Below are 25,871 nucleotides of genomic sequence, written 5' to 3' on the forward strand. Positions count from 1 at the left end.
TAAACATATCTTCATATTAGTAGGTATTTGCTATTTGTGTTTTGAATACTCAGCTTACATCCTCTGAGAAAAAGCACTTGATTCCTTTTGGGAAATATCCTCTCCCTTTGGTTTTCAGTCTTAGTGGGGCTGAAAGTCAAGGTGAATGCAGAGGCTTCCCAGGGCCAAGAGCAGGTATGAGACCTAGGACAGGCCCATAGACTGTAGCAATTCTCCTGGAGCCATAGAAGGACAGAAGTGTGCTCAGGCTTCCTTGCCAGTGGTAGAGCTTTCGCTAGGCCTGGTCCCTGATGCTTCCTAGCCTGGAACTTTAGCCATCACCTTGAGTCTACAAGACTTCCATTTTTCTTTTAATACATATGCATTTTTGTCTCATTTGTTCAGTTTCTGCTTCTATGGCTTATGGCTGAAGAACCCTACCTAATCCTGGGTTTACATCCTCATTCCAAACAGTGGTGAAGGATGTTCACTGATCTTCAGAGCATTCAGAAAATAACCACATTGCTTCTGCCTCAGGAAAAAGAGACACTCTCTCCCCACTATCCTACCTTTACTCAGATAATTTCTTCAATTCTGATTTGATATACCTGAGGTCGGATGAGACAGTCATAAACTTGACCTCATTCTCCCCCCAGCCCCCATGGTACCTTTCAGCATAGTGGCCAAAAACAGAAGGTGTTTCTACATGCTGCTGTTGAGTTAGTTCCATACCTGTTACAGCACTGGAAGCTGCAGGAGCCTGCCGTGTTGGGTTTTAGGATCTGTAGTTTTAAAATGTCTTTTTGTGCTTATATTTGGTGTCATCACTGCCCATCTAGAAAGAAGAAAAATAATTTCAGTGGAACCCAACTGACCAAAGGTCCAAGCGCAAGTTCAGTGAAGAAGTTCAGTATCTTTATTTTATTTTATTTTATTTTATTTTTTGAGACAGGGTCTCACTCTGTCACCCATGCTGGAGTGTAGTGGTGTGATCTTGGCTCAGTGCAACCTCTGCCTCCCGGGTTCAAGCAATTCTTGTGCCTCAGCCACCCAAGTAGCTGGGATTATTACAGGTGTGCACTACCATGCCCAGCTAAATTTTGTATCTTTAGTAGAGACGGGGTTTCACCATATTGGCAAGGCTGGTCTTGAACTCCTGACCTCAAGTGATCTGTCTGCCTCAGCCTCCTAAAGTGCTGGGATTACGGGGTTGAACCACCATGCCCAACCCAAAGTATCTTTAAATGTCAGTTATACAACACTGTAGTTGGCCTTCAAAAACGAAAAGGAATCCATACTTGAGGGCAACAAAATTCTAAAAAAACAGGCATATTTGACTGTTTATGTCTCTTCTAATGTTCATTAATTTGTCCATGGGCCAAGACATTTTTAGAACCTGTTTTAAGCCTTTGAGTTTTCTAATTTGACTGACCCAGCTGTGAATTACTTTTGCTAGTAAAATCTGACCCAATGGCCTTTTCCCAGTGAACTGATAAGTTGGGTTTTGCAGCAAAGAGAACTGGAGAAGTGAAAGTTGAGTCCACTCGGCAAATGGCAGCACAGTATTGGATTCATTGTTGGCAGGAGGCTTGAGTCTTTTGACAGCTAAAAGAACCAAAAAGCTGCCCAGGAGGATTTTCACAATGCTCAGAATGAAGAGTGAACTAATTAAAATAAATCCACTCTGCACATTCTAAATGCAGACCTTTGGGGTTTCCACAAGACCTTTCCCAGCTTGCAGCTCCTGGATATTAATCTAGTTCAAGGTAGTTTATTAATAATATTAATAATCATAATAGCTTGAATTTGTGGAGTCTATTTCTTTGGAGAGTCACAGAGGTGCTTTGTGTCTACCACCATACGGTGAGGACCCATCCCTGACTCCCCAGGCTGGCTTAGATGGGCCTCCTTCATGTTCCCAAAGCATGCTGGGTTTACCTTTTCCATAGCTCAGCCGTGTTGTCACTTCATATATCATGATCCATATGTTTCAAGAACTGATAATCACTGCTTTCTCTCTTTAACTAGAAAGGAAGCTCCTTGAATCCAGTAAGGGAGTCTTGTACACCTTTGTATACTGAGCTCAATAAATAGAAGCTCAATAACCATTTGTGGTAATGCTCTGAACTGGGTTATCTTTATTCTGACATTTTTTTTCCTGGAGGGCAAAAAAAAATTTTTTTTTTGAGACACAGATAAAAAGGGAAAAGATAATAGGAATTTTGTTGAGAAAGACTCCTGGCTCTGGGTCTTACGGCCTACCGAAAAATTCAGATCAATCCATTTGGAACTCTAAATAATAAGGCCACACCCCTGCCTGCAGCTCCACTGAGATCTGACTTAGGGATGAAAATGAAACCCACCTGGTGCCACACATGGATGAGACTGAGATGCAGAAGGACAAGGTGGCATTTATTTTGTGAATGATTAGGGGACACCTCACCCTGTGCTTGGGCTTTCCCCCAGACAGTTGCCTTGTGGACTCACTGACATTGCTGCAGGAATGAATTTTCCAGAGGCCAGCAAATATCTGTCTTGCTCACCACTTTGAAGAATTTGAAGGAAGCCACTCTGAACTGGTGAAAAGTCTTGCTCATAGAGCACTTTGCCGGTGAAAGGGCATGTCCCCTTCAGACAGCATGATGGAAGATACAGTGCACATGGCAGGGCCATCCTCTAAACAAGGTCTTGGAACCTGGTCTAATGAATGCATAGAAATAAACATCAATATTTAATCATGACCTGGTCAATTCCTATTTATGTCTGTGGCCTTCAAAGACTGTTCTCTTAAATGCTTCTTATCTCCTCCCTACCTCCATTATTTCCTTACCCGTTGCACTCGGCCTTTAGTGTCTGGCCCTCACTCCTCCCTGATGGATCTTCTGAGGGGCCATTTTTGCTCTTCATCTGACTTAACTTCTAGGTTGCAATCTAGACCCGTGGCCACTGTCTACCTGAGATGCTCTTTTACTTGGACTCTTTTCTTCTCTCCTCCCTGTCTGAATGTTTAGTCTCTTCCTTTCCTTGACTGCTGGATTTCCTCTGCTCTCAGCCATGGAACCTCTTCTCTTATCACTCTACAGTCTCCATTCAGGTGATTGTCCCCACACCGTGGTCCCTGCAAGCATCCACACACTGAGGCTGTGACCAGGGCAGGCCATGCCTCCTCCCATCCACCAGGCAGCTCGGTACCCCTGTCTCACAGCCCTTCCAACCCACATGTTTAAAGCAGAATCCATGAGCCTTCTGCAAGCCAGCTTTCTCCCTGGGGACCCCAGAAACCTGACATCGCCTTTAACTTCCTCCTCCTCCTCCCTATGTCTTCCCCTATGACATCCATTTTCTAGTCCTATAAGTTTCACCTCCAAAGGTCTCCTCCTTCTACCCTGGTCTCCATCTCCATGGTCACTATGTGTCCCAAAATGCTGTCTCAGATCCTTGAACCACTGCAGGAGCCCATTCCTGCCCTGTGCCAAGAGGCAGCTTTCAACACTCAAACTTGTTCATATTGACCTCTTGCTTAGAATTCCTCAATGGCTTTCCAGTTTTAAGGAATGAAGATCAATCTCCTTAACAGAGATTCTCTCTTTCCATCCACACCTTGTTCGATCTTTACCCTCATGCTTGGCTTTCCAGCTGCCCTGGTCTTTTTCCAGCTTCTTCAACATGCCACCCTACTTCCTGCCTCAGGGCCTCTGAACATGCTGTTCCCTCTGCCTGGACTTTTGTAGTTCCATCTTTTCATCGTTACCGGGTTAACTCCAGCATGTGCTTCGGAGCCCAGTTCACGTGTCCCTTCGATGAAGCAGTTTCCTCAGGCTATTCCAAGTCCGCCCATTAAATCCCTTTATCATAGGCTATACCTGTCATCTTGCAGCACTTAGCATAATTATAATTAAACATTTAACTGAATGATTTGTTGTTTAATGTTTGTCCCTCCTGCTAACCTGAGTGCTTATTGGTGTCAGGGATCCATGCCTGTCTCTTTTTCATGTAGCATAGCGCATAGTGCAAGCAATCTCTGTTAAATAAATGAGCACACCCCTCCACCTGTCATGATATTACTCACACTGTCGACAGGCTTAGCAGGACTTATTTTATTGACGGTCAATTATAATTTGTTAATCACAGAATTATCACAAATTTCAAATTAGTGAATTTGAATCCAAGTGGATATTATTTGCTTTCTGATTCCAAACACCCAAATATGAAAAATTCCCCCTGCTAAGAGATGGAAGCAGGTGGATGGGATTGTTCTTAGAGACTGTTGACTGGCTGGCTCTGGGGAAGGTGTCCGTCTGCAGTGTGGCATGTACTGTGTATGTTCGGAGTGCGTTTTTATCAGGGAGAGATGAGAGGTGACTTCATCATGACTTTGCCATTTCCCAGTTGGTCCCTCTCGCAGCTCTCACTCTCAGTGCTCTAAATTGGGGAGTGGTTTTGATGCCTTCTGGAGGGCCAGCGTCCAGCAAACATTTGTTGAGTGCATTACTTGGGGCTCTGCTTACAGCCACAGTGTGAATGGTGATGCGTTATCTAAATTACAGGGTCAGTGGACCAAATGCTGGTGTTGCTCTGTACCTCTAGTAACTCTGCAGGACTCAATGGCATCCTGTTCTGCAAACCTCCAGCACTTCCTCTGCTGACCCGGGCCAAACTAGCAGCAGGTGGAGAAGGTTCTGCAAAACACCGGAGCACACCAGGGGAAACAGGATCTTCTGGCAAGAATTTAAAAATGGACCTTCCAGTTGAGCACCTGCAGAACAGCGAAGGGTCTGCCATGCCCACTGTGATTATGTGCACAGGCGAATTGGGAGTCCCCTGTAGCCTTGGAGCCTGGAGAATTACACTCAAGGATGTGTATTGTCTTCTCCTAATTGTAGGGTCATCTTTTGAAACAGAATACATCAAACACACTCAATCTGAGCATGGATCACCATGAATCAGCTTTTCCTTGAGATGAGCACCGAAATAACCTTTGCACAGTCATTGCTAAATTCTAACTCTTCTGAAATGTTTTCTCACATGATGCTTTTGTTTCCATGCCATGCCTCATGTTGCTGTTAATATTGACTGGATGTGCTGCTTTTTGCGGATGCAATTCTCTCTCCCTCCTAATCCCTTACAAATGCCTATGCATGACCCTCAAGGCCCTCTTGGCAGGGGAGCTCTGCCTGCTCCCACAGGACCCAAGTGTCCTGGACTGGATCCCTCAAGTAGCAGTCCCTCTGCCTGGAATGTCTCTCTCTGTCCTCAACCACAGCTGCTGACAACTTCCTCATCTGTTCTGTTCCTTGTAGAATCTTTTCTTCTCTTTTTATCACTTACATTGCTTTATTCTTCTTTCATAGCAGTGAATCTATCTCTCCTACTAGACTTTGAGATCCTTGGTGTGAGGTCCCTGTCTTGGTTCATCTTTTGCCTGCAGAGCGCTTGGTGCACTCTGATCACTGGGCAGTGTTTTCAGTGCTGGTTGCTGAGTGCAATTCTTGGACCCTCGGATGTGATGACCGAGGTTTATTGTGGTGTGCAGAGGGACAGAGGTCCATGTTCTCCTTGTCTTCCTCTGGGCTCCCAGCTGGCAGTCAGCCCAAGCCTGAGAAAGTCATGCAGTCCAGCTTTTGCTGATCTGCCCCAGACCCTCATGTGTCCCAGTCTGTAAGGATAGGAAGTGCAAAGGAGACTCATCATCCCTACATGCCAGGCCCTATTACAGGTGCCCGTCCCACATAGCTGAGGAGCGCGTCAGGTCCATAGGGCCAGAGCCCCATTTGGTGACCCTGGAACGCCCAGATCCGGGACCACAATCACCCATGAGGTGAGACAAAGCACCCTTAGAGGGAGGACCCGGATATTCCACGTCTCACAGCTGGTGAGTGACAAAGTAGGCTTGGGGCTGGGTCTCGGCGGTCCTGGAGACACTGCACAGGTGGTCTGGCATGGCCAGGCTGCTAGACTGAGCAAATTAAAAATGCAGAACACCTAGTGAAAAGTGAATTTCAAATAAACAATAAATGCTCTTTTAGTGTAAGTGTATCCCATGCAATATGTGGGATACACTCATACTAAAAAAATTATTCATTATCTGAAATTCAAATTCCACTGGACGACTTCTTCTTTTTCTTCTTTTAAATCTGGCAACCCGAGGGTGGCACCGACTTTTAGCACTCAAAGAGGATCACAATCAGAGGAAGCCAATGCGGTGAGTCAATACTGGGATGACACAGTGAGAGTCACGGTTCATGTATATGCATCACCCTGTAGTTCATAACAAGCGTCAGCATCTACGCTCCTGTTTGGTTCTCATAACTCCTCTGAGGCAAGCTGAGTGGGCCTTGTCACTGTCTTTTGGGTTGAGAAATGAAGGCGCAGAGAGGTGCAGGATGTTGCTCAGTGCCACACAGCATGTAAAGACAGGGAAGAACTGCGGGTGAGAGCCTGGACTCACCACCTTACCACCTTGTGCTTACTCCAGGATGAAACCCCTAATCTGTGGCCTGTGGACTCAGGCTCCCGTAGGCATGTCCTGGGAGGTGTCGCCAGCCCTGCTTATGGCTCATGGGCTGGAGTTCATGGGAGAATTGGTGGCTCTGGGGAAGAAAAGGAGGGTTTCATTTCACTTTCATGTCATGTCCTAAGGATCTTCTCAGCTCAGTTCTCCCAGACATCCATAGAAGTGAAACTTTTGATTCAGCCCATAAACATGGAGTCCTTCCTGTTTGAGGAGGGCTCTGGTGCTGCTGGAGGCTCAGACAGCTAGGCTCTGCAGAGCTGGGGGCTCCCCTGCAGGCCCAGGTTGTGCTTCTGAGCTGCTGAAGATGCGTTCCATTTTCCTCCTTGTCCCTGCCCATCTTTCCACAGGAAGCCATTGGGGTTTGCTTTGTTGCTGTGTTTGACCACTTGCCGGTAGTGTGGTTTTGAGCCCAAGATCTTCGGGTGAATTTAATTACCTTAATTGAATGGTGCTTTCAATTCTTAGAGAAGGGGAAACAGGAAGACAGTGGAGATGGCAGGGGTTGGCTTTATCACACCCAGAAGGCTCTAACAAATTGGAATTGATTCCTCTTATTCTTCTTTCTGGGTTGGTTTTCTGAATCATTGACTCAGGCCTGTCTGAGGAGCAGTTCAGTGGAGTGAAGTGTGACAACTCCTCCCTGTCTGTGCACAGTCTGGAGTCCTGCTCACAGATGGTCCTCCACCCACAGATGCACAGCACACACAGCCTCCACCACCCCACACCACAGGGTGCCTTGCTCTGGACCTGTGCTTTGCTGGTCAGTTTTTGGCCAAGGCAATTGACCTCTCTGTGCAATTCTAACAGCCCTCTTGCTTTAGAGAGGAATGTACTTATCTATGTTCTCTGCATTATGAGGAGAATGTCTTAGCTTGAACTGAAATATTGTAGGCTGGGAGGCTTAAAATCAACATTTACTCCTTACAGTTATGGAGGCTGGGAAGTCCAAGAACAAGGAACTGGCAGATATGGTGTCTGGTGAGGGTCCTCTTCCTGGATTGTAAATGGACAGTTTCTTGTTGTATCCTCATGTGGCAGAGAAAGAGAGCGAGAGTGCACATGTATAAGCAAGCCCTCTCATGTCTCTTCTTATAAGGGCACTAATCCCATCATAAAGGACCCCACCCTCATGACCGAATTGCTTCCCATAGGCCCCACATCCTAATATCATTCACTGGGTTAATCCCAATGAATTTTGGAGCATACACATTCAGCCCATAGCAGCCAACAATGAAACAGCAAATTGACTTCCTCAGTTGAGGTCCTCCAGGTGAGGACAGTTGACATGTGTTGAGTATCTGTGAAGCAGCAGGTTAACCTCTGCACCTGCCTGTGCTCACGTATCCTCAGTAACACTTGGCATGATAGGCTCCCCTCACCATCTTACATCTGACGAAACTGAGCTGTAACTGGCTGGGTCAACCGCTGGTCCCTTGCTTAAGGCCTGGGAGTGCTGGGCGGGGCCTCACCCAGTCCTCTGCCTCAGTGCCCTGCTCTCTGGCGCCAGAATTATGCCTCCTCAGCTCCTTCCATGTGGGGCTTGCTGTGTCTTTGTAACCTCTTTTGACTTTTGGAAATCAGAAATTATAAGTTCATAAGAAGAAAGCATAGGATCTCATAAGCGTGACTTGTTACCTGTTTTGGTGCTGGAGATACAGCCACGTGCAGGGCTGACCGGGGCCCTTTGCTCCAGAACTGGATGGATCCTGGGAGGGTGTTGCTTTGTAAAAGTGCCTTTACCTCTGATGGCCTTAGACTGGCTTCCACTGGGCAGCGCCTCTTATGCATGTAAAGCAGAACTTTGATTTGCATAAAGGTTGCTGTACACCTGGTCTGGACATTTGGGCTCCACTAGCCTGATATTTGGCACATGGGAGAGGGGTGTCAGCCTGCAGCCTGGCCTGGCTTGACTGGACCCAAACTCAGGTTCTAGACTGGGAAAGCCAAAGGCTCCCAAACTGATCCTGAGACCCTGTGCCCTGGGAGAGAACAAGGTTGGCTTTGTCCAGCCCTAGGAACAGGATGTGGTTGGGTGCCATGATGGCGGTGTTGGCCTAGTGGGAGTCTGAATCTTCCACAAACTACATTACACATGTAGGGGCTTCTAAATTCTGCCACAGGTAGAAGTCCAGTATGCCCCAGGGGTTGAAGAAACCAGCTTGCTTGGGCTTGCCAGACCCACAGAACTGGATGTGAGCAGGTGGTAGCAGGGGCTGCTGCCCTCTGGGGAGAGAGTGAAGGAGCGATGCTTTCTCTGTGGGCTCAGCCCAGCCTGAAGCTGACTTCTGGTCTGGGTAGCCAGTCTGCCATGTCTGGATAGGTCATTCACCAAAAGCTTCCAAGTGCTGCTCAGACCCAGGGCTGTGCCTGCAGCTAGAGGCCAAGGAACCTGGCACAGGGAAGACTGGGCCTAGTCTAACCCAGGATGTGAGGGTGCCGAACACCTGGCATCACAGACCCAGGGAAGGATGCTTGTGGCAGGAGAAATGAGACTTCATAGGATAAAGAAGAGAGGGGGAGAATTGGTTGAGTTCAAGCAGTCTCCCACAACCTGTCCCCTCCTGGTTCCTGTTCCCTGATGACCACGGCAAACCGAGCACTGTTTAATAACCAGCTCTCTGGGGCAAAAAGTGCTGGATTTGTAGCACTGGCTGATTTCTTGCTGTTGACCTAACATCCCAGGCAGAGGTGGGACAAGGTGTGCCCAGTGGGCCTTGCAGGGTTCAGGGGGCTATGGCATGCCTCTGAATCCCAGCAGGCTGTGGGGCTTGTACTGCTTAGACTGGGGTAGTGTCTCACTCCACAAAGGCTAACTGTGAGTTGTCAGCAGCACCTCCTCGCACAGTTTCTGACCACTTCTAGAGGTGGAGCATTATGGAGGATCACACCTTGGAGCTCCTGGTGGCCAGATGGGCTGGACTTAGCCAGACACAGTCTCCAGACAGTCCCTTCCACCAGGAAAGAGCTCAGGCTTGGCACTGCCAGCTTCTCCACCATACTCTCAGTTGTTCTCTGCAGACCTCGAGGGGCCCAGCCTCAGTGGCCAGATGCTACCTGAGCAAAGGGCCCTTGGCTTCTCTTCATGAGCTCAGAGGTGTTTTATAGGAGCAGCCATGTGGGCATCACAGGTAAAAGTAGGAGCAGGAAAGATCTGGAAGGGAGAGCATGTGATCCAAGACAACTCTGTTCACCCTGTCTTTCACTCTCTCAGGGCTGAGTGAGTGCCAGTCCCACTCCACTGCCCAGGAGAGGAATTGCCTGAAGGGCAGAGATTTTGGGAGAAAGCAGGGTCAGCCTGGCAGCCATGGCTCTGCTGCTTAGCCTTCTGATCCTTGCACCTCCTTGTTAGACCCAACCCAAGCTGCAAGGCCACCCCCACTGCCAGGCCAGCCGGGGCAGTTGCTGGAGGAGGGACACACAGTTCTTTCAGGAGTACAGGGGCCATGCAAATTGTGGGTCCCCCTGGGATCTGGGTGCAGGTCTTAGTGCTGCTCTTTACCCTTCAGCCATGGTTGCCGAGTTGTACTAGGTTCTAGACTGGGAAAGCCAAAGGCTCCCAAACTGATCCTGAGATCCTGTGCCCTGGGAGAGAACAAGGTTGGCTTTGTCCAGTCCTAGGAACAGGATGTGGTTGGGTGCCATGATGGCAGTGTTGGCCTGGTGGGACTCTGAATCTTCCACAAACCACATTACACATGTAGGGGCCTCTAAATCCTGCAGCAGGTAGAAGTCCAGTATGCCCCAGGGGTAGTGGCTGAAGAAACCACTCAGCAACCATGGCTGAAGGGTACAGAGCAGCCCTAAGAGATACATGGAATGTGAGAGCCTGGGCTTTCTCATCTGCAAGTGGACCCCATGCCATGACCTGGCACAGGTGCTCCCAACAGACTTTCTCAGCCCTCACATCATCGGCACTGCCCAAGGCTCAGAGCAAAATCACCTCTGGCTAAGAACCACTGTTAGAGAATCAGGGAGGGAGCACTGGCCAGCACCAGGCTGTCCTTCCTGCCTTCACTCATTCATGTATTCACTTGCTCTTCCCCTCCACATTTCCCAGGAACATCTTGCCCTGGATTCTGGAAATGGCAGGACCTGACATGACAGAGTCATCAAATAGGCAGTGCTGGCAGTGGAAAGAGCTGAGACCCAGTTCTAAAGTTTGTCATCATGGGTGTCATTAACTGCTACACCTGGAAAATAGGGATAATAAAACCAGCCTGGCTGTGCTTGCCTCCGGCACTGCCGCCCCCAAGGTTGCTCCCCATGCTGGACACAGGAATTTTCATGTAATTGGTCCCCACAGCAGGCACTGCTTGGGAGTCTCTCGATGTTGGAGCCAGCCAACCCACAAGTTTCTGGGTCCCCACCACAGCAGGAAGGATGTCTGAACCAGAAGAAGGTTCAGAAAGCCCTGGCCACTGCAGCCCTGCACCTCACCTCTCAGGTTGCTGGGGAGCGAGTGAATGACATGCACACCCTGTGTCTCTGCAGAGCAGAGGTTTTTCTTCTACATGTGGTGAGAAATGCATTTACATTATGGCACAGAACATGCTTGGACACATATGTATTAAGGGAAACTTGACAAAGCAAAGCTTACCCTTCTTATATGTACTGCTCCATCCTAATCTAATCTATTCTAGTATTTCATTTTAAAAAAACCTCTTCCCAACTTACTAAGTGACTTCAGGACTTAATGATGACTTATGATCTACAGTGATTAAAAAAAAAACACAAACTCTCTAAGACCAGAAATTTTAGGCATACCTTAATTAGGTTCAACTTATGGTTGCCCTGTTTATGGTAATGCCAGATTTTCATCTGGATGGAGAATTGGAGACCCAAGGCCCAAACACAGTGACTAACCAGGTTCACCTGGGGAGGGGAGGAGACCCCCCACCCCCTGGTGGCAGGTCCATGGTCCTGGCCTTGCCTTTCTGCTTTAGGCTATGTCTCCAGTCCCCACAGAGTGCCTGTGCCTTGCATGGGGCCATTTATTTGCTAAGCAAGTGAATGAATGAGTGGATGAGAGAAATTTCTCTTATCCACTGAATGGGGACTGAGTACCTGGTATAAAGGTACTTTATAACCTAGTATTATTAATTAATATTTATTATTTAATCAATATTCACAATAGCCTCATGACACAGGAGTTACTCTTGTTCCTTACAGAGGAGAAATATGTGTAGGGCAGAATTTAATACATTGGTGTGGGGCAGGAACCCAGGGCTCCTAGAGAAGTGGTGGTCCCATTCATCTGTCTTTAGAGAGCCTCCTCTAGCAGCTTCTGGAATCCCAGCCACAGGTTAAGAGTCTCTGCTCAGCACCATGCTGTGCCTTTGCCGACCAACCTGCCCCTGGCTACTGTGCAGTTTTCCATACTCCTGTTTCTCACCCTCAGGCCTCCTTCAAGCTCATCTTGAGACCTGTGGTCATAGGATGTCCTTCTATTCCCATACCCCATCACACCTGGGATTTCACAGCATGGGGTGCAAAGACCTTGAAACCTAGTGGGGCACACAGCTCTCCAGTTAAGAGCTTCAGAATCAGACAGATTTTGGACTTGCCACTCAACTTGTGTGAGCCTCAGTCTTGCTTTGGTGACTTTGGGTTAAACGGAAAGGCAGACCCAGCAGCCTGAGGCTTGTGGATCAGGATCTGGTGATGAAGGAATAACTGTAACTTATGACCAGATTCCACCTTGGAGAGCCTTGTCTAGACAGAAGCCCAGCTCCTGGAGGAAGAGGCATTTGTTTTTGTTGGGATGGGGGTATCTCCTCAGGAACCATCCTCTCTCCAGCCCCTGGGGAAAGAGCCAGGCTGTACGGGGAGGGGAGCCCCCTGAAAGCAGCCCTGAAGGGTGCCAGGCTTGGCAGAGAGAGGAGGTTCAGGCAGGACTCCTGAGAACCATGGGAGGGCAGGGATTCTACAGAGTCCATGGCAACATCTATATACCAGGTTCCTCATATGTAAACTGGTGCCATGAGGCTGCGTGACACAGGCAGAGAAGCAGAGCTGGAGAAGCTGTCACCGAGTGTTAGCACCCCAGCAGTCTCAGACACCCATTCTGTTGATGGAGCTCCTGCCACCTGTCTCACCTTCTATATCCATGGCCTCACCCAATGGGCGCAACAACTGGCAAATTCAGGAGGGCTGACACCAAAGAAATTTTAGGTAATTGAGGGTCAGAGAGGTTGAGGAACTTGCTTAAGGTCACACAGCCAGAGAGCAGCAGAGCCAGGATTCAGGGCCAGGTCTCTGCAGAATGCAGTGAGGGCAGAGAGACAAGAGATGAGATGGTCTTCTATCTGCCACCAGGTTCATGCAGGGTGAGGACAGGGTAGCAACCTTTCTCCTAGCACTGCTCACCTATCTCCCTCTGCTTCTTGTTCCACCAGGGAGCACTGGCTTTAGTAGCTAGAGGAGGCATGTGTAGGACCTGGCTCTCCTGCAGAGGTTATCTTTCCTGCCCTGGAAGCCATGAAGCGGTCTGCATCTGGGATAAGGAGAAGAGGACCTCACACAGAGCACCCCTGGCAATTCCTAAGCCTCCCTCATAGGTCTGAAGCTGTGCCTGGCCTTCTCCTCATGTCCCTGCGGGAGGCTGGAAAGTAGGTGGTAGATGACCACTATCCTTTCTCCAACCAGCACAGCAGTGATGAGGTGGCTCAGCCAGGGGAAGGAAAGGCGAGAATGGGCTCCTGTAGTGCAGTGTGAGGAGCTGACCAAGACCAACTGCTTCACGGACTTCCTCGTGGCAAAGAAAGGCATTCTGTGTGGCCAGCCCAGTTCTCCCTTCCAAACTTAAAGCCGAAACATGCTCCTCTAACAACCATGTTTATTTCAGCCTATAGCTGTGCTGGTGGGAAAAACTTGGCTCCTTGGAGCACCTCTTGTTGTGTTTGAGAACAGTGCCTGCCCCTTGCCCCCCTTTCCCTTCCTAAGGCAGCATCCTCATGCATTTCAGAATGCCCTGGGGGCTGGCTAAGCAGACAGCGCGTGGTCCCGCTCAGGACTCGGGAGGTCTGCTGGCCATGAGACCACACCTGGAGAAAGCTGATCGGGAGTGACGGGAGGTTGCCTCTGCTTCAGGGAGGTTGTAGTGACAAGTCATAGTCTCTTGGGCCACTTGGGTCTGGTGCTTGTCAATGGCTGTGGTTTGTACTGTGTCTGCCCTTGTCCTGAGCCAGGAACATCATGTCCACACTTGGGCTTGGCCTTCCACCCACTCTACATGTGGAAGGTGCTCAGATCCATGACCTTTTCTGTGTAAGAGGGGCAGTGATCACCATGCGTGGTCACCATGGGGCTGGGGTCCATCCTGCATGGTGCCAGCTGCTCTCCTGCTGAGTTGTGAGCATGAACCAGCTGAACCCTGAGGCATCGGACTTTCTCCTTGACCTCTGGAAGGTACAGGCCCAAGCTGGAGTTTAAGTGAGAGGAAAAAAATCTCCAAGTAGGACAGCAGAGTGAGGAGGGCAGTACTTGCATTTCTACCACGTGCCTGGAACTTTTCATACATTTGCTCAGTTAATGCTTGCAGGACCGTTCAATGTGGGAGCTGTTATTCCTATTTTACAGAGAAGAAAGCTGAGGTCCAGGGGGCTTGCTGAGAAGTGGAAGAGCTGACCTGTGAACCCAGATTTGCCTGTCCTGTGTCCCCTGCAGAGCCATAGGCTTCCCAGTGCAGTGTGGAATCCCTGCAGCACCCTGGGCAACTTCCTGAGGTCCCGAGGAGCTGGGGTGAAGCCTGTGTGCCTCTCTAGGCATGCTCGGCTTTCCTAAGGAAGGTTTCTTTTTCCTAAGAAAGGTTTTGACTCTTTGGTGATGGGATGGCCTCCTTTCTAGGGATTCTGTTGGGTGGTGAAGAGAGCTGTAGGTATCAGTAGGCAGTGAGGACAAGACATGGGTGTTGCATTCAGATCTCAAGCCCCTCATTCACTGTGCATCCTTGGGCAAATTACTCAATCTCTCCAAGCTGCCACGCCTGCCTCCATGAGAGGGTTCACAAGACCCACCATGCTGGATGATTGAGAATGAGACCAGACACTCCAAAGCTTTGCACATGGGAGGTCCGCAGGCAATGATTTCCACAGGGGAAATGGTGGGGAAACTGAGGGCAAGAAATGTTCTCATCTGGTGGGTGTGGCCCAGGTGGCTTGAGCTTGGACTATTTGACCTCTGCAGTCTTCGGGCTGATCTGCCTCTGAGGGTGGCAGACAGGGCCAGGTAAGAGGATGAGCTGGTGGAGCTACTATGGCCTGGCAGTCCGGGACAGGGCAAGCCAAGGGGCAGCTCCAATGTGACCTGGCGTGACCTGGCCCTTGCAGGCAGGCTCAATGGTGCCAGGCCTAGAACCAGCATCCAAACACAGTGGGGAGTAGGGAGAGAGCCTCGGAAACTCCTTCAGAGGCTTCCCAAGCAAACCGAAGAGCCTCCCTTTTCCCCGCCTTCCTCAAGCTTCAGGTGAAGGCTTTGAAATGGAAAATATCCCAGATGAAATCCTTCCCTTCAGCCAGGCTTGCAGCCCCTTAGCAGCTCAAGTCCACTTGGGAAGGGGGCTCTTAGTGAAAGAGGTGATCAACTGAGGCAAGGAAAGACAGACCAGAGTGGGGTGGCCCAAAGGAGCCCCTGGGATTGGTCAAGCAGAGAATGGAGGATGAGAGGAAGGCCTGCCTGTCTGCCACGTGTCATGGCCCAGAAGAACATCCCTTTCCCTTCATCTAAGACAGGAAGGTCTCTAGGTCTGGGGAGGAAGCTATTCATGGTTGATCGGTTGTTGGAATTTTCTTGCTGTCAGAATTACCCTAGGCCGTCTGATGCGGGCTTGGAAGGTAATGCACTTTTCACTGAGCTGGCTTCAGTCTTTCCCCTGAGAACTCAGGTCAGCTGAGCATCCACTCTGCCTCCCCTTGACATTAGGAGGCTGTGGATTAATCACACTGTATTCTTCCCACAGGCAGCCCCTTCCAGGAAATATTCCAGAGTGATACTGATGACTTACATTGGGGGTGACATATCTGAGCATCAGCATGTGCTCTGCATGCTCCAGGTTTGGGTCCTGATAGGCCTCCATGGATCCCTTGTCCTTCCCACTTTGTCCCATCCACCAGCTCATGCCACACAACCCTTGGAAACCAAGTAAAAATGAGGGGGTGTCTGAGGTTTTTCCAATTAACTAAATGAAGCATACGATTGAGTTAAGGACTATGGACTGGATGGATTTTTTGAAATGAGGTTTAAACCCTCAAGTGGAAATAAAACCAAAACCCACTCCAGCCTTGATGGGCCCAGGCCCTGTTGGGGAGCAGCAGCCCCATGTGTCCCTGCAGTGTGGCCTTCTCTCGAAGCCCTTTGCTTCCCTCCAGTAACCTAGGGGCATATGGAATGAAATCCCAAGAGGCAATGAAAAAGACGGACCAGCCCTGTTCCCACCAGCAGGCTTGGGTTACTGAGATTTCTGGCAGAGACTGGAAGAATAGGGCTATTTCAAGACATGGGTCTTCCCCTCTTCAGTAGGGGTCTCCAGGGCTTCCTTAGGTCAGGAAAGACACTTATTTCTGTCCTGGCAAAAAGGCATCAAGGTGGGAGGATGCAAGCCCGTCTCTGGCCTTTTCTACTCTCAACACCTCTCACTCCCCAGGTTCCAGGAGACCTAAACCCCTCTGTTCCAGTACACAGCATTCCGCCAGCCCCCTTTCTCCTCACTGCACACAGTTGCTGCCTTCCCAATGAGCTTCTGGTCATCCAAGAGCAGACAAACTCATTCCCATCCCAGAGACCCAGGGGCAGATGTGTGTTGGACTTGAGTCACCCAGAGAAGGCTATTTATAAACCACCCCGATAAGCACAATCTGCCCTGCTCGGCCCAGGCCACATGGGCATGCTGTGTGTCTGGTGATTCCACTGCTAAGCTAACCCTCCCAGCACCATGACAGCAAACTGGACATTTCCTGTACCAGCCAGGCCTGAAAAGTAGGCCTGGGAAGGTGCAGGAGGCTCAGGAGCCAGCCAGCCATTGGAAGGGTCTGACTTACAAGCTATTCTGACAGCAAGAACTTTCACTGTTTTTTTTTTTTTTTTGTATTAAATTGACCCATTTCAAGAAGTGTTCTTGTAACACAGTGGTCAGCGAACTTTTTCTGCAAAGGGCCATATTGTAAATGTTTTCAGTTTTGCAGGCCATATGGCCTCTGCTGATAGAGTATAGAAGCAGCCTTAGACAATATGCAAATGAATGAGCATGTCTGTGTGCCAATAAAACTTTATTTACAAAACCAGGTGCTCAGACCACACACCATAGTTACTAGCCACTAGTGTAAAGGGAACTCAAATGCTGGAAAACAGGACCTCACTTACCACACACATCTGTTTAATCTCCCCAGGTTCCTATACTTATGGAGCTACGCGGAAGGCCTACACAATGATTCTTCTTAAGGCTATCTAGCTTTCCACACACATTGACCACTGCCTTACTCAATGATCAATTCTTCTCCACTAGAAAATTAAAGAGGTAGTTTCAGACTCAGCCAAGCCTACCCTGTGAGAGTCTGGTGGGGCCTCCCAGGGTGTGGAAGAGCAGGCAGCCTGTGGAGGGCTTTGTTTTGGGGATGCACATGCTCACAGAGTCCACAGGCCAGAGCGTTGCAGTCACCAGTTTTCCTCTTTGTTACAGCTGGTGTGACCCTGCCTGGCCCAGTGCTGGGGGGAGCCAAGAGAGCCAGCCTCCCTCAGCTCTGATTGCTGATAACTTGGGACCACGGGGGGCCCCCATTTGACAACACTGTGGCCTGGGCACATCTGTGCACTCACTTAGCCATGTGGGAGCAGAGAGCCCTAACAGATGACACCTAAGGACAAAGCCACGCATATATACAGCTCCTGGTACACTGTCCCCAAGGCCCTTCCAGCACACAGAGAACCTCAGCCCCAGCACCTGTGGGCTCCCGGCACACACACACCACCCTGCACAGCACCCTGGCACCAAACTACATCCCCAGCACAGCAGCGGCCCAGCGGGAATGTCCCTTCTGCCATGAGCTTGAGCCTCCCTGCCCACGCTAAGGAGCCAGACAAGTGTCTGGGCTGTACCTTCCGCTCTCTGCTTGTCCAGCTGCTCAGGCCTCCTCGGGAATGGGAGAGAACCCCGGCTCTGCCCAGCAGCCAAGACTTCTTCTTTCCTCTTTAGCCAGGCTGCCCAAAGGTGACAGGAGAGTGAACTCAGGACCCAAGCCTTCTCCAGCTCACAAACCTACCCACCTGAGGAAGATCAGTGACCAGAAGCTGGCCAGACACGGGAAGTCCGTGAAGCTTACCTAAATAGAGACCCAGCCGGGGGAAACCAAATGGTGTTCTTGGTGGGGAAGAGGCAAACAGTCCGCACTGCAACACCCGCGTGGTGTCAAGTAACAGTCAGATTAAACAAACAGCCTCAGCTGCTATTTTTACATCCAGATCAGCCACGAGTAACAGATCACTTGGGGAGTGAGAAATTGCTTGCTGCTTAGCCGGACCCTAACCACGATTCCAACTTGAATCCAGAACGATTGCTAAAGCTGTTCCAGCACCTAGAGTCAAATAAAAATATCCCAAGGTGGGAAGGAAAACATTTGTTTAGGGAAACATTAAAAACAGGAGAGTGTGTGCCTTGGAGCCAGCGCCTGGAGCCCTGCTGATGTCCCGGGGCAGAAATAGCCCGTTTCATCATCGGCTCTGGACGACCGCTGCCCGCATTCCTCGAGTAAGGAGCTGTCCTCTGCTGTGCTTTTGGAGCAGAATAATATACAGCTGGGGGAAGGCCAGGCTGGGTCTCAGGGTGAGAGTTGCAGATGGATATGAAATAATCGGGGAAGAGGCAAGGTAAGTGTCCACTTGGTGAGCTTGCAAACCTAGTTTTTGCAAGGTGCAAGCACCAGTGGACAAATCCCGTTCTGCCAGGCTAGGGCTCCCCTCTCCACCTCTGGAGGGGCTGGCCCCCCTGCAATCCTGAGGTGGGCTCATCCCTGCCTTCCCAATGGCTGCTTTCTGTCTTGGGCTGGGGTCACCTGTTCCCCAAACTGCCCTCAGACCTCCCAGACTTTTTCCACTGGTTTTTCCTTGGCTTGCACTGTGCCAGCTCCCAGGGTGCCTTCCTTATTCTCCCAGGCTGGCCCTAGGATAGTCTGCCTGCTCCCAGGACTTAATGCAAGAGCGATTATTTTTCTCCCCACTTCTTTCCAAGATCCTTTTTTATGCTTCCCTTCCTGTGGCCTGAGAAAGCAGAGATGACTGTCCCTGCTGGGTGTCCTGCTCTGTGCTATGCTCAAGGCCTCTGCTAGTCTGCAGTGCACTGTGTCTTTGGGTCTATTTGCAGACTGTCCCTTTTGCCCCTGTGGGCTCTTCAAGGGCAGCAACCTGTGTCCTGGCCCCAAGTTAGGGCCTGGCACTATCTCCAGCCTTGAACCTGCTAGCAGCCAGAGTCACAGGGACCCAGGTCTATGCACTTTTGTCTAAACCAAGTCCATGCCCTGCAGACCGAGGTGCCCAAACAGCAGGAGCATTCAGACCCACCTCCTCCTGGGAGCCTCCAGATTTGCCTTTTGCCGTGAGAGCTTCAGAATCTTGCTGTGGGGATGACCACTTGCTCCTCTGCACTCATAGATGCTTTGAAGGAGGTCCAAAGTGAACCTCTCGATTTTATCCACCCACCTACCTATCTCCCTACCTCCTCTGTTTGTAAAACAAACACACGCCAACAGAGCAGAGAAAAATCATCAAGTTGAGATGTGAACAACATTTTTAAAAAGTACACAGGATTTGGAGCCCTGGCTCCATTATTTCCTAGCCAGTTGACATGTCACATACTTACCCTTCCTGAGCCTCAGTTTACCCATCTCTAAAGTGGAGAGAATGCCTGTGCTCTGTGGGATTCAGGGTCAGGGGAGCTCATGTACATGAATATGCTCATCTATTGCAAAGCTTCCCAAGTGTTAGTCATTTATTTGCTATTTTTCCCCATGATTTTTGTGACATCCTCAACTATCTGTATCAACATTTACTTACTATTTTCCTTTAAAGAAAATTTAAATTGCCTTGCTTTGTGTCCTGAACAGAAGAACTTTATGGAAGATGACAATACCTAATAGATATGGATTTGATATATTTGTTAATTTCCTCCCCCCTGCATTGAAACAAATTTATAGTCAGTTCATATGTCATCTGTTTGACCCAAATCATTTTGTTCCAGATGTTAGGAAATGTTGCATTACTAAATCTCAGTTTATGGAGGTGTTTGCTTTGGGCCGTGGGTAACATGAGCTGGAAGCTTTGACAGGGCCCCTGCTCTTCCTAATTTGCTTTCCTCCCCTCCTCAGCACCTTCCTTCCCCAGCTTACGTTTCATTCTTCACAGGAGGAGAGCGTGACCTTATGTCTTGTTTAGGATCCTAGGAACGGCAAGCTTTGCTCTGCGGCAGGAGCGAATGGTGTTTGCTTCAAGTGGCCGATTGAGGGAAGAGCACCGTGGGATGGCTGGGGAATGTTCTGGGGACCAGACAGTGGCGGGTAGCTTTGTCAATGATGTCAGCAGGAAGGGTCTGGAGAGAATAATAAAACCCAGTTGACCCATCTGAGGGCTGTCCTGGGAGCAGGCAGCCCTCAGAGCTTGGCTGGAGGTTCCAGCAAGCCTGAGCATGGCTGACCCCTGCAGAATCTGATTTCTCCTGGAAGTGCTCCTACCTGCCCCTTGTAATAGACTCCATGTCTGTGCCAGTTACAGTGGGCACCCTGGTGCAGACCAGCCCCAGCCACAGAACTCAGCCCAAACTCCAGACCAAGAACACTCAGGGTCTGCATGGCCCAGAGCTGGCATCTGTCCGGGGTACTGGCCCAGGCAAAGTGACCACTCTCGTCCAGTCCAGGAGCTGTGAGCTGCATGGAAAGAATGTGAATGAAGACACAACTCTAAATGTGGAACCATGAACGCTATGTGAGCCAGTGAGTTCCCTAGCCGTCCAGAAAAACAAGGCCCACTTGTACATTCTAAAAGTGCATAAATAAAGCTGTCCTCAGGCGGCATGCTCTGGTGGCCCATTCTTGCAGTGGCTTCACTGGCTGTAACCCTCAGCAAGGCCTCTGGAACGCTGTGAGGGCAGCACGGCCACCCAACAGAGTGGGGAGGAGAAGGTCTAGCTATGGCCTTGCTGCATCTGGTAATTGCGAACTTAATTTTGCAGCAAATTTAATCTGCTCCGCATTGGTATTAATTAGAAATGTTCAAAAGCTGGCAATAAGGGTAGTGCACAATAGGTCCTTCCGGCCAATTTCTGGTTCTAGGTATTTGAAGTTCACATCCCTGCAAATAACAGGAAGCCACTCACCTGATTCTTCTAGCTTTGTATCCTGGTTCTGTGACTTCCTGTTGGGAGACATTTCTTCACTATCACCCAGCTTTCCTTAGGAGTCACTTCCATAATGTTTTTCAGGAGGGTGTTGCATTTCCCTATTTGATAATAAAAGCAAAATGAAAGTGCAAGCCAGCGCATATAGGATGCTTACTTTGTGCCCTACATGGTTCTAAGTCCTCACATCAATTAACCTACATCCTGCATACTCCTGATCATAGGTCCCTGCATTATTCTGTCCCATCCCCATGAATCACTGTCCATCGGGGAGCTAGGGAAGGATGAGATATGGGGAACTGATATTTCCTGAGCACTCACTATATGCCAGGAAAACACTTTCTGTGCTTTTGTTCCACAAAATCCTCAGTCTTTCTGTATGAAGGCAGCTAATGTTTCCTTTCTTTTGTTTTGCTTTATTTTGTGTTGTTTTCTTGAGACGGAATCTTGCTCTGTCATCAGGCTGGAATATAGTGATGCGATCTCAGCTCACTGCAACCTCTGCCTGCTAGGTTTAAGTGATCCTCCTGCCTCAGCCTCCCGAGTAGCTGGGATTATTGGCATGCGTCACCTATAATTTTTTGTACTTTTAGTAGAGACAGAATTTCACCATGTTGGCCAGGATGGTCTCGATCACTTGAGCTCATGATCTGCCTTCCTCAGCCTCCCAAAGTGCTGGGATTACAGGCATAAGCCACCATGCCTGGCCTAGTGTTTCCTTTTTACAGATGAGGAAAATGAGGCTTACAGAGGTCTCGGGATGCCACAGCTAATAGCAGCACAGAGGATGCAGACAAGGGCTCGCCTGGCCATCTATCTAGCTAGTACTCTCCCAGCCCAAGTGCAGGACAGAGCCTTCTCTGACCCATCTGTTCATCTTGCCTCTCCCTGCAGTGAAGGCAATGCCTGCAGGGCACCTCCTTAACTAGTGATTTGTTATGGGGATTCTGTGCCCACTGTAAGCACAGCACGAGTGTGTTTCCGGGGCTGATGCTGAGATGGTGCCTCATTGGAGGAGGGTGCTTCGGGGGCTCAGGCCCCGCTGGGCTGGCCGCCTGGCGAGGGGTCTGAGCAGGAGGACCCCTCTTGCAGGAGCACTGGGTTGGTGGGGTTGTTGCCTGCTAATGTCTAACTCAGAAGGGCTGGAGTTATGGGGGCAGGGCCCTGTTTGTAGCTCATAGCTTGAAAGAGCCCAGGTTGCCAAGGTCCCTTCTACAGGGTTGCTCTTCTCCCCATCTGACCAGCCTGGTGCTGGGATGGCAGCTGTCACAGTCAACTGACGGTCACGCTGGCTGGGGACTCTCCTCAAGGCGCTTCCTTCAGGATTCTTTGCTTAGGACTTTACAGTGGAAGGCTTAGACGTAAGAAATAGAACCTGTGCTGTGAAATGAAGAAAATTCAGTTCACTGAAGTACTAACAAGTCTCACAACAAAGCCATGGCAAGCAGATGGGAGGTTGGCTTCCTGGTGGATCTGGGTGCAGTGGCTCACCTCTCCACACTCAGAGGGATCTGGAAACCCAGTGTGAAGAGGAGCTGCTCCCTAGAGCACAGGTTGACAAAAGTTTTTTGCAAAAGACAAGATGGTAAATATTTTCAGCTTTGCAGGCCAGTGGGTCTTTGTCAAAAGAGCTCAGCTAGGCCATGGTAGCACGAAAGCAATTAGAGACACTCTAAACAAATGGGAGTAGCCAACACAGTAAATGAAACTTCAGTTTCAGAGTTTAAAAGAAGAAAGTTGAATTTCATATAGTTTCAATGTATTATAAATATTTTTATTTTGACATTTTTCCCTCAATTATTGAAGTGTGTACAAACCCTTCTTAGCTCACTGGGCTGTCCCAGAACAGACAGCAGAGGGATTTGGCTCATGGGCAGTTTGTGACCTCTGTCCTAGAGCCACTTTGTCCACTTGAGTGGCCACCAACCCTATGTGGTTAATGAGTACTTGAAACTGCTTGTCAGGTCTGAATCAAGATGACCTGTGAGTGTAAAATGCACACTGGATTTCCTTAGGACAAAAGTCTTGATGTTGACATGAAAATGCTTTGGATATTCTGGGTTTAATTGAATACATTGTTGAAATTTACTTCCGCACATTACTTTTGGAACGTGACTCTGGAGTATTTGAAATAACATAGTGGTATGGGCTGTATTTCCACTGGACAGTGCTGGGCTTTGCTCCTGGTCACGGACCCTCACCCTCATTGCCTGGTATGTCCATCAGGCCAGACCCGACTTGAGATCAGGGCTGAGCTGCTCGTGGTAAAGGAGTTTCAATTTCTCCATCGCCATTGCCCTGAGTTCAGACTTAAAGCAGAAACTTTTGCAAGTGTATTCCTACATCACTGGTATTATTTCTATTTGCTTTCACCCTTGCCTCTAAAATATTGGGCCTTAAAATGAGACTTTCTGAGCATGAAGAAAAATATGGTGTGTATTGCCATTTTCCAAGCCCTTCCAGAAGCTGTGTGCTGTTAGTGATCTCATGCACAGCGTGGACTGGATCTTCACAACCCTTCTAGGAGGAGGCATTCTTACCTCCATTTCCACATGCAGAATGAAGTCAAAGAGGTGAAGCCCCTCACCCCAAATTATGTACTTGGGCAGCAGAGCTGGCATCAAAGTCAGGGTTCCCATTCTCCTCAGATCACTCACTTCCGTGGTGCCATGTCACTAACATGCTGGTGGAAGCAGGGCCTTCCTGGAAGTTGCGCTTCCCTCCAGTGCAGAGGCAGAGGAGGGGATTCTGTACAGAGCAGCCTGGCTGAGGGGAGAGAGACTCTGGAGGCAGGACTGCAATGCAAAGCCCAAGCCTGCTGTCGCTACTCTGCACCCCAGGTGCCAGCCATTCTCTTTCCCGTAAAGAGAACAGGGAACAGGGAGAGGAAGGCCATTGTCTACCTGCCCCACACGCACTGCGGCTGCTGCAGGATTGTTCTAGCCTCAGAGGTGGACCAGCTCCAGCCTCATAAGCTCCTTGCCCGTCTCTGCATGGAGCTCCATCCTGCCCCATGGCCTTTGCACCTGTCTATCGGATCCTCTGCTTGGAGCACTCTGCCCCGCCCCGACATGGCTGCTTCCTTCTCATCGTTCAAGCCCCAGCTCAGGTGTCACCTCCTCAGAGAGACTTTTCCACGGCTATCCCATCTGGAGATCTTCACCTTGGCCCCAGCTGACCTCTGTCACACCCTCATTCTATTCCTCATGGTCATGATAATTAACAGAAACCATCCTGCTTTCTGGACTGTGCTCTGTCTGTATATACTCCCTTCTCCCAAAAGCAATTCCAAGAGGACACGTACTTTGCCTGCCTCATGTTCTTCCGCTCACCTCACATGCAGTGAATGAGTGTGGGGCACTGCCCCACGGGGGAGTCCTTGCTGCCTTGCCTCTCTCCCTGCCATTAAAGCCTCAGAGTTTGGGTTTATCTCAGAGCAGTGGTTCTCAAGTACCCCAGAGGAGGAAGCACCGATGGCTGGGGCCCTCCCTGAGAGTTCCTGCCTCAGTGGGTCCTCTGTGGGGCCTGGACATGAGCATTTCTAATAAGTCCTCAGGCGATACTGATGCTGCTGGTTCAGGGGTTACCCTTGGAGAAGAAAGAGCGCCTGTTCCTGGACAGGGTGCACCGACTCTGTCTTCCACACTTGCTGTGGATGATTTCCTGGGAGCTGCTGTTCAAGAGTGGCTTCCTACTTAACTTGACACAACAATTATTTTCTGAACACTTCCTGTGGATCAGGCACTTGTAGCTGCTTTCTCATTTGTAACCTCCTTTTCTCCTTACTACATCTCTGAGGTGGTTTACAGGCAAGAGAGCTGAGGCTTAAGAGGTTGAATACATGGTCCAAGGTCACAGAACTAGGCACAGGTGAGGCTTGGGCTGGTTGCAGGGGGTTCTGGCACCCAGCTCAGGTGGGTTCCCATCCTGCCATGTTGTTCTCTGAGGTCTGGCCTTCCAGGAGCCTTTGGATATGGCTCACACGTGCCAGGTATGTCCAGCTATTTCCACTTCTCTGTGTGCAGCTGGGCCGAGCCACACAAAACTCCAGGTGGTACAGCCAGCAGAGTCTGTAGCTGAGCTGCTCAGTTCACGAATTTTGGCTGCAGAGCCTTAAGCATTGCACTCTCAGATCTACCCCACACCAGCTGTGTGACCTTGGACATATGGCTTGATTTTGCCAAACCTCCATTTGGTATCTACATCATATGACTGTTGCAAATATTAAATGGGATGATACAAGTGCTTAGCATGGGTAGGTGCAGCAGGCTAACGAAGTTATTTGGCCATTATTGTGATTGCCTTGGCTCTCTCGTGGTTGGGTTGGAAGGCAACAGCAGGTCTGCAATGACTGAGAACTTGGGATTTTGGGGCTGAGGTGGTGAGTGTATGACCAAGAAGCTGGGTAACTCCTTGCCCTGCAGCTGTAGAAAGGAATGAAGACCATGTCTCCATCCTCACAGGAAGTAATTCCCAGGACAAGGAGAAGAAACATGGGTACAGTGTGTTAACCATTCACTGAAGAAGGAGAGGCTATTTACATGGATTTGCTGACATTAAAAGAAAACCGTAGAATAAATTAATGCCTATTTATATGGATTTGCTGATATTAAAAGAAACCCATAGAATAAATTAGAAAATGATTGTGGGGAAGAGAAAAAACAGGCTGGCGGGATAAGGAAAGGTTAGATTTAGCCCTTTTTGGGTAGATTTGACTTGTACCCATGACATATCTTCCAGTATTTTATAAATTAAATCAAAAATTTAAAAAACCACCTAAAAACTGAGAGCAAAATGAAACAAATGAACTTAATGTATAGGTGGCATGATTTCACAAAAGGTAATTACATCAAATGCTTTTCAAATAAGTAATTTGATTTAATCCATAATGGGAATATATCTGAACACAAAATTATTAACTGTTAAATAAGATCTTAAAATGTTCTTAGAAATATTGATAGATAACAGATAGAGCAAATAGGTAAGTATGGCCTTGTTTTTTTT

The 25,871-nt window shown here is 49.2% G+C and overlaps 1 protein-coding gene and 1 long non-coding RNA gene across 12 annotated transcripts in view; one reads left to right on the forward strand and one right to left on the reverse strand.

Annotated features, from left to right (window-relative positions):
• C12H10orf71 (chromosome 12 C10orf71 homolog) overlaps window positions 1-17,869 on the reverse strand; it is a 34,430-nt gene extending 16,561 nt beyond the window's left edge. For 2 of the 8 annotated variants that reach the window (XM_009009561.5, XM_078345345.1), the window contains exons 1-2: window positions 17,806-17,869; window positions 712-814 (exon numbers count right to left, since the gene is read on the reverse strand). The gene's annotated coding sequence lies outside the window, so the exon portion shown is untranslated. Of the gene's footprint in view, window positions 1-711; window positions 815-1,917 lie in introns of all 8 variants that reach the window. The other 6 variants (XM_035267694.3, XM_078345346.1, XM_002756142.6 and 3 more) reach the window with 4 other exon arrangements.
• On the forward strand, window positions 12,456-24,099 carry LOC103796647 (uncharacterized). 4 transcript variants are annotated; one of them, XR_013524827.1, is made up of 5 exons: window positions 12,456-12,664; window positions 12,889-13,050; window positions 13,139-17,003; window positions 17,679-18,349; window positions 19,880-24,099. It is a non-coding gene; the product is annotated as an uncharacterized LOC103796647 (long non-coding RNA). The 4 variants fall into 4 exon arrangements; XR_013524828.1 differs by lacking the exon at window positions 13,139-17,003; XR_013524829.1 differs by lacking the exon at window positions 12,889-13,050 and having other exon boundaries at window positions 16,876-17,003.
• The last annotated feature ends 1,772 nt before the right edge of the window (window positions 24,100-25,871 follow it).

Source organism: Callithrix jacchus, chromosome 12 (assembly GCF_049354715.1).
Source record: "Callithrix jacchus isolate 240 chromosome 12, calJac240_pri, whole genome shotgun sequence".
Lineage (NCBI taxonomy): Eukaryota > Metazoa > Chordata > Mammalia > Primates > Cebidae > Callithrix > Callithrix jacchus.